This window comes from Chrysochloris asiatica, unplaced genomic scaffold (assembly GCF_000296735.1).
Source record: "Chrysochloris asiatica unplaced genomic scaffold, ChrAsi1.0 scaffold00037, whole genome shotgun sequence".
Lineage (NCBI taxonomy): Eukaryota > Metazoa > Chordata > Mammalia > Afrosoricida > Chrysochloridae > Chrysochloris > Chrysochloris asiatica.
In genome coordinates this window covers 8,366,637-8,375,262 of record NW_006408555.1, presented here as the reverse complement: position 1 = coordinate 8,375,262, position 8,626 = coordinate 8,366,637, and positions in this window count along the sequence as shown.

Genomic DNA, 8,626 nt, shown 5'->3' with positions numbered 1-8,626 from the left:
GGTCCTGTATCTGACAGTGTTTCTCTGCTATTCATAGAGTTTTCAGTGACTAGTGATTCGGAAGTAGTTTGTCACTCTTTCTTCCTAGTCTGTTTGTAAGCTCATCTGAAACCTGTCCACCATGGGTGACCCTGCTGGTTTTTTAAAATACCGGTGGCATAGCCCTCAGAATCACAGCAATTCAAACCACCACAGCACGGCAGACAGATGAGTGGCGGTTGTGTGGTCACTGTTAAACACGAATCTCCCTGCGCTACGGCCCTTAAGTCTGGCTCAAAGGTGGGATTTCCGTCCTCGGATGTCGAGTCAGTCAAGAGGCGGAAGCGCAGCAGGGGCGACTGGTTGTAGTGAGACGCTTTGGGCTGCGCTTGTGGGTCTCTAAGTTGGTCAACCCTACTATTCTAGAGTAGTCATGCTTTATACTTATCCTCATGGGATAATCACTAACAATAAAGAAATTAGTGTCCAGCTACCAAAAAGGATAGTGCCAGGGGTCTTAAAAGCTTGTCCTAAAACAAGTAGCCATCTAAAGGAACCATCAACCACTTCATGCAAAATAACCCACACCAACCTAAGTGTGATCAAAAGATTTTAAATAGAATCTGTCACAGAGAGACGAGAACGCATGCTAGCCTGAAATCTAAGCACTTGAGCTGTGGAAGGCAGCAGTCTACAACTGGAGTTTTAACTCCATCTTGCATCTTAATAAAAGTTCAGACTCCACTTGAGTTCTTCATGCTACTTCCCCAAAGTTTGTTGTTGTTGTTAAGTGTCAAGTGAGTCAGTTCCAACTGAAAGCAACCCTGTAGAAGGTTTCTGAGGAGTGGCTGGTGGGTTTAACTACTAACCTTTTGTTTAGCAGGCTAAGGCTTATCTGACAGCACTGTTCTAAGCCAACACAGTGGCTATGCTTAGACAATCCAGGCATAGTCAGAGAAGGCTAGGTGGCCCTCAAGAGGAATGGAGTTGAAAGTAGACTAACTTATGTGTCACTGTTACTGTTAAGTGACATCAAATCAGGTCTGACCCATAGCAACCCTCTTTAGGGTTTCCAAGAAGCAACTAGTGAGTTTGAACCACCAACCTTGCAGGTAGCAGCAGTCCAGTTCTTATCTTAAAGTGCCACACCAGGACCAGTATGTAGAAAGGTTCTCTAAGAAGAAGAACCAGGCATCAGGATTGGAGAAAGACTCACAACCTACAATATGTAGAAGACACAAGCTTGCTTACTTTAAGTGAAGAGAACTTGAAGCATTTACTGAAGAAAATCAAAGACTACAACCTTCAGTACTGATTACAGTTCAACATAAACAGAACAAAAATCCTCATCACTGGACCAATAAGCAACATCATGATAAACACAGAAAAGATTAACGTCACGGATTTTATTTAACTAGGCTATATAATCAATGCTTATGGAAGCAGCAGTCAAGAAAATAAATACATCAAGTGCATTGGGCAATTCTCCTGTGAAAGACTGCTAGTCACTTTGAGGACTAAGGTGTACCTGACTCACACTTTTAACTGCCTCATAAGCATGTGAAAGCCAAATAAAGAAGACCATAGAAAATTTGATGCATTTAAAATTGTTGTGTTGGCAAAGAATACTGAAAGCACCTTGGACTGCAGAATGAACAAGTCGGTGCTAGAAGAAATACACCAGAATGCTCCTTAGAAGCTAGGATGGTTAGGAGCACTTTGTCACGTGAACTTGGACATAATCAGGAGAGGACCAGTTCCTTAAGGACATCATACTTGATAGAATGTCAGGGTGAAAGAAGAAGATCTTCAAGGAGATGGACTCCCATTTTAATGATTATGAGGATTAGTACACGACCTGGCAGAGTTTCCTCTGCTATACAAAGGGTTGCTGTGAGTGGGAACCAACACAAAGTCACCTTAACTTCAGAAAAGGTGCTTGAACACAAAGACCTAGAGAACTTGCCTGGGCACATTCTTACCAATATACCTGGGCATATCCTTAATGATTTACCAAACACAGCATTCATTCAGCAGAACTTAACTTTAGCTAGCCAATCAAAAATACCTTTTACTGTTAGTTCCTGTTATTTTAATATTGAAGCTCTGTACTCCTCTGACAATGTTGACAGCCTCTAGCCCCGGTGTTTCCCAATTGGGGAATTGTTTTCTCTGGTTAATTTTAACAGAGTTTGATTTCTTCCATTCCTCGACATCTCAAATCTTTATTATCAGACGAGACATTAATCATGTTATCAGAAAGGTGCCTTAAACTGCTCTGACTTCCAATTTTCTCAGGGCCTGGGACCACACTCCGTCTTTTCCCTGAACAAACTCTCACCAGTACTTACTACTAGGGGGTGAGCCCTCAGACAATATATCACAAAGAACTCCCTGCAAATGCCCATAGAAAAGTTAAATTGATGAAGATTAATAGCGATTCAGAATCAGTTCAGACTTCAACACAGTAAACAGAGACGGGAAACACGACTGGATTACTAACCACTCAAGCAAGCCCCCAAATCTGAATTTCTACAAAACACAATACAAATGGGTAACAGAATTCCTCCCATCATGGCAACATTTTGGAAGACCATAGAAGAATTGATGCTTTTGAGTTGTGTTCTTGACCATGATAGGCAAATCATTCACTCTTTTGGGTAACAAATTACTGGGCACCTTTTGAGTTATGGTGTTGGAGGAGAATACTGAAAGCACCAAGGGCTGCCAAAAGAACCAACAGATCTGTGTTGGAAGAAGTGCAGCCAGAATGCTCCTTGAAGACCAGGATGGACAAACTTCGTCTCTCATACTTCGGACATATTGTCAGGAAGGACCAGTCACTGGAGGAAGATAGCATGTTTGGTAAGGTGGAGGGTCAGAGAAAAAGAGGAAGACTCCGAACTAGATGGACTGGCAAAGCGGCAGCAGCATCATTGGGCTCAAGCGTGGTAACTAACAACAGTGAGGTTGGCCCAGGACCGGGCAGTGTTTCGTTCTGTTGTGCAAAGGGTCGCTATGAGTCGGTACCGACTCGATGGCACCTAACAACAACAACAATAAAACGTTGGCTTTCCAAACTTCCGTCCAGCTGTGTCTTCAGAGAACACCGCGTGTGAAATTAGCAGCTCGGTCCTCTTCCGACCCCAGTGTCGACCTTCTTGGAAAGGGTGCAAACGGGGCTCTGGGAGGGTCGCAAAACATTGTTATAACCAAGCGCTGTAGAGTCGGTTCCGACCCATAGCAACCCTGTATAAGGTTTCCGAGGAGCAGTTGGCGAGCTTGAACCGCCGATCTTGCGGTCCAGCGCATTAACCAGCAGCGCCAGCTCTGAGCACTAGACAGACGCTAACAGGTATCTGGTCCCACAGGCAAATTCTAATGCCAACGAGAGTAACCGTGTTTCCGATGCCCTGCTCACACCCGCGGGCGAGGAGGCCGAGGGTCCGGGAGGAACCCCCCCCACACACACACCAAGGTCACCCAGTGGCGGAGTGGGTCCGGACGCCAAAGCGGGCCGGCCCTAGAGGCCACTCGGTAGCCCCCGCACTTCGGAGTGATCGGACGTTCCCAAATCCGCGGGACGCAATGCTCCGCCTCCCCGAGGGTCTACTAAGCCGAAGCTGCAGCGCCCGTGGATCGTGAGATTTCGTAAGAAAGGGTCGCCGCGAGTGCGCGAGCAGAAGAGACAAAAGTGCGAGGACGCCCATACCAGGGCGACGCTGAGGAAGAGACCGCCCCGCAGAACGACTGGGACTCCTGAGACTCACCCGACTCGCAAGGACGCCGGAAAAAGAAACGCAGAGTTCTACGACGACGTCCTGCTCAGAGGACTGCAGCCAGCGGAGCAGAGGGCCGGGCCAGCTCCGCGGGCTGGGACCACTCGACAGACTCTGAATCTCAGAGGCCGGCCTCTGCTTGCACCGCCCCCGCTACGCTCCCGTACTGAAGCGCATGCGCCAAGCCGCGTGGACTGGCCCATTTTCGGGCGCTGTAGGGGAGAGGCGGCGAGTTCGCTCCCTCAAGGCGGTGGCAAAACAACAAGCTAAGCCTAAAAACCAGATTTTATGGCTCAAATACACTTTATTTGGTATAAGTCTCTACTAAAAAGAAAAATCTGCTGGTTAGTACATTTTGTTCCTTTCGCTCCTCCACCCGGTCCCCTGTACGAAGAGTACAGTCCAAAGTTTGAGCACCTGTGGGCGGCACTCCGAAAGCGGCGGGAGCTGCAATTGGTGCCTTTGAAGGCGCCTCCGGCGGCAACAGCTACTACATACCGAGATGTCTGGACATACGGGCCAGTAGGACAACCCGGGAGGTTTCGGATCGGACCCCACAAAGTGGAGGGAGCCTCGAAGAAGCCAGACCCCAGGCCTCCGAGACGACTTTTTGTGAACTGCTGCATGTTCCAAGGCACACGGTCTGAGAGCTGGGGACCCCTGCGTAGCTGCGGGGGGGGAGGGTGTATCACTGGATAGGGGCGTCACATCCTCCAGGGCGGGGCCAAACGCATGGCAAGTGTCAGGGCCAGAGAGGCGCTGAGCTTCATAGCTCAGATCTTTGCTTTCAGTAATGTTTTGATTTGGACTTGGCTTCGGCTTCCGTACTTTTTCTGTCCTGACTGCCCCACGCATCGCTCTTTTTGCTGAATGTTGTAGCTTCTGAGCAGTGTCTATTTACAGAAACGTTAGTTAAAAGAAAAATTTTAGCAAGTTATTTTATTAGGTAACAAAAGCTCCTACGGAGGTTGAAAGAAATAAAAATAATCACTGGGAATCAGAAAAATTGTTCCAAGGGTTTTCCATCTTTCCTGGTGAGACTGAGTGTGCATCATTTCTGCTAGAATTCTTTGGAATGGCGTTATGCAAGTCTACCTAGAATTAAGAATCATATGTTGTTGTTGTTATGTGCCATTGAGTCGTTTCCGACCCATAGCGACCCTGTTATAGGGTTTCCGAGGGTGTAAATCTTTACGGGAGTAGAAAGCCTCATCTTTCTCCCGCGGTGCAGCTGGTAGTTTCGAACCGCAGACCTTAAGGTTCGCAGCCCGATTCGTAACCACTACGCAAGGTGTTTAAAAATGCAAGCCTTGATCTTCGCTCCTCATCTCCCATTTTAACTGGACAGGGAATCTGCATTTCCAATCTCTCTCGCCACACACGCCACACTTCCCCCTAGTGTTCGTTTAGGAGAAGTGTTGCTTTGATGCATCTTCACTGACGAGTTTTTGTTTTAATTACTAGAGGCATACTGCCACCAGTGCATGCCTTGTATATATAGCTAGGTTCCTAGGCTGACTTGTTAAGTGCTGTCGAGTCAATTCCGACTCCTAGCAACTCTGTAGGAGGTATTCCTAGAAGCAAGCTGGTGGGTTTGAACTGCCCACCTTTTGGTTCACAGTCCAGTATTTAACCTATAGCACGATAACAACAAGCTGACTGGTGGTGGTTATGTACTGTGGAGTCGGTTCTGACTCATAGCGACCCTGTACAGGGTTTCGGAGGCTGTAAATCTTTACGGGAGCAGAAAGACTCATCTTTCTCCTGCGGAACAGCTGGGAGTTTCGAACTGCTGACCTCGAGGTTTGCATCCCGATTCGTAACCACTACGCTACCAGAGCTCCTTTGGGTTCTGAATTAGAGACCTTTGTGCACAACAGACTGAAACACTGCCAAGTCCTGCACCGTCCTCAAAATTGTTGTTAAGCTTGAGCCCATTGCTATTGGCACAGTGCCGATTCATCTCATTAGGGCTCTTCCTCTTTTTTGCTGACCCTCCACTTTACCAAGCATAAGAACCTTCTCCAGGGATTGGTCCGTCCTGATAATATGTCTGAAGTATTATGACAGACAAGTCTTGCCATCCTGGCTTCCAAGGAGCATTCTGGCCGTACTTGTAACAACACAGATTTGTTGGTTCTTCTAGCAGCCCATGGTACCTTCAATATTCTTCTCTAGCGCCATTAATTCAAATGCAGCAATTTTTCTAAGATCTTCGCTAGTCACTGTTTCAACTTTCATATTTCAGCATGAAGCTGTTGAAAATACAATGGCTTGGGTCAGCCTCACCTTAGTCCTCAGGCTTCTTTGCTCTTTAATACTTTAAATAGGTCTTGTACAGCAGATTTGTCTAATGTTAATGAAGGACCTTGCGCCTGATCAACAGAATGGCATTGCAACTACCCCCAGTTGACACTGAATGGGGTCCTGCTTGAGCTTCTGATCTCCCTGGAAGCTTGGGTCTTTGTTACACCTGGAGACCCTTCCAGGTTTCAGGAAAATCTCCATACCTCTGCCCAAATCTCCATACCCCCGCCCATTGTAAACTCACCAGAACTGTATCCAGACAACACGGCCTTTAAATACCCGAGTCTGGAAGATAACAGATGGGCTCTTGGTCTCCTTTGGTGACATCAGAGTACCCCCTCCCAGGTTTCCTCTCAATAAACTTGCCTGCTGTTGAAGTCAAGACTCTCCTTCATCTCTTTCTTTCTTTTCCTTACAGTAATACTTTGTTTGATTTCTTGACTATTGTTTCCATGAATATTAATAGTGGATCCAAGCAAAAGGAAGTCTTTGACAACTTCAGTCTTTTCTCCACTTATCATGATGTTGTTAATTGGTCCAGTGGTGAAGATTTTTGTTTTCTTTACCTTGATGTAAAATCCACACCAAAGGCTGTGGTCTTTGATCTTCATCAGTGAGTATTTCAAGTCCTCTTTGCTATCAGCATGCAAGGTTGTATCATCTGCATAAAGCAAGTTGTTAATGAATCTATCTCCTACCCTGACACCATGTTCTTCTACATATAATCCAGCATTTCAAGTTATTTGCTCATAAATGATACATAAAATAATTTAAAAAAACAAGTCTCAGACTCCCCATTCACTCTTCTTCCTCTTTAACACAGGCCCCGGTTCATGCTCCTAAAGATGACTGCCCTTCCTTGTTGCTAAGGAAGCCACATCAGATTGGGCTCAAGACCTTTAGGACAGTTGAAGATTGTTGTCTTCCAACGTGGGGCAGAAAAACTGCAGGTAATCTTTCTGTGTGACTCAGTTAAAGGAAAAAGAGGGTACCGTCATCTCTTATCTCATGCTGTTGGGATATCTTCTGCACTCCTAAGTCCACTGCTTATTCAGTAGCTCCGCTTGGAGTCTAACAGTTATTGTAAAAGTTACAGGTTCAAAATGGAATTGAGATTTTTCTCTGTACGACCCACAGTCTCCCCCTCCTCCATTGCAAGCAATAGCAACTCCACAGTAAAATCCTTAACGCCACCCCTGAGTGCTTGCTTTCACTCACACCTTCCATCTAATCTACCAGGAAACCCTCTGGGTTCTCACTTAGAAACATCCAGAATGTGACCACTTCCCACCTTGGACCACTATCATCTCTAACCTGCAATGTTGCAGTTGCAACTGGCCTCCTGTCTCTGTTCTTGGCTCCCTAGACTTTCTTCTCAGAGCAGCAGACAAATTCTTCTTGGTAGGAAACAGACTGAGAGCTTGTCCTGCCTCTGCTCAGGATTTTCCAGCGGGCGCTTCTGCCACAGTAAAGGCCAGGATGCTGACAGTTGTCCACGGGGCCTTCCGTGAGCTCTCACTGCACCTCCTCTCCTGCCTCCCGCCCTCTCTGCACTGCAGTCTCGCTGGAGGCCTCCTCCTTCTGGTCCTTGACTGCTCCCAGGCCCATGTTTACCTCAGGGCCTCTGGACTAGCTGCTTCCTGTGTCTGGAGACCTCTCCCACCAGGAAGGACTCTCCCCTCCAAGAACTAGAACTATCCACTCCCCACCCTCACCTCATCCCCAATCTGCCGGACACTACTTTATTTTTTCCCAAATACTTACTACTTTTAGCATATTTTTTCATCTGCCTCTGCCTCTTTCTACTAGATGGGCGTTCCATATACTGGCAAGGGTTTTGATAGGTCTCCAGGTATGTATTTATCCCCCGTACCTAGAGAAGTGCCTGGCACACATTTGTTATTGTTGTTGAGTGCCATCAAGTCAGTTCCAGCTCATAGAAATCCTGTATAGGGTTTCCAAGGAGCGACTGGTGGGTTTGAACTGCCAGCTTTTCGGTTAGCAGTTGAGTGCTTATCCTAGGCACTACATCATGTTGTTGTTGTTCATAGGTGCCATCGAGTTGATACCGACTCATAGTGGCCCTGTGCACAATAGAACAAAATACTACCCGGTCCTGGGCCAACCTTACTACTGTTGCCACGCTTGAGCCCATTGATGCTGCCACTTTGCCAGTCCATCTCGCTGGGGTCTTCCTCTTTTTCTCTGACCCTTCACCTTACCAAACATGATATCCTTCTCCAGCGACTGGTCCCTCCTAACAATATGTCCCAAGTATGAGAGACGAAGTCTGGCCATCTTGGCCTCCAAGGAGCACTCTGGCTGCACTTCTTCCAACACAGATGTCTTTGTTCTTTTGGCAGCCCATGGCACTTTCAGTATTCTCCTCCAACAGCATAACTCAAAAGGTGCCTAGTAATTTGTTACCCAAAAGAGTGAATGATTTGCCTATCATGATTATCAGATAATCAAATTGCTGTAGCCCAAAAAGAGAGAGAACACTAATTTTAAAAACTCTAAAATATATTTACATATGCAGCTTGGAGTCCTGGTGTGGCACT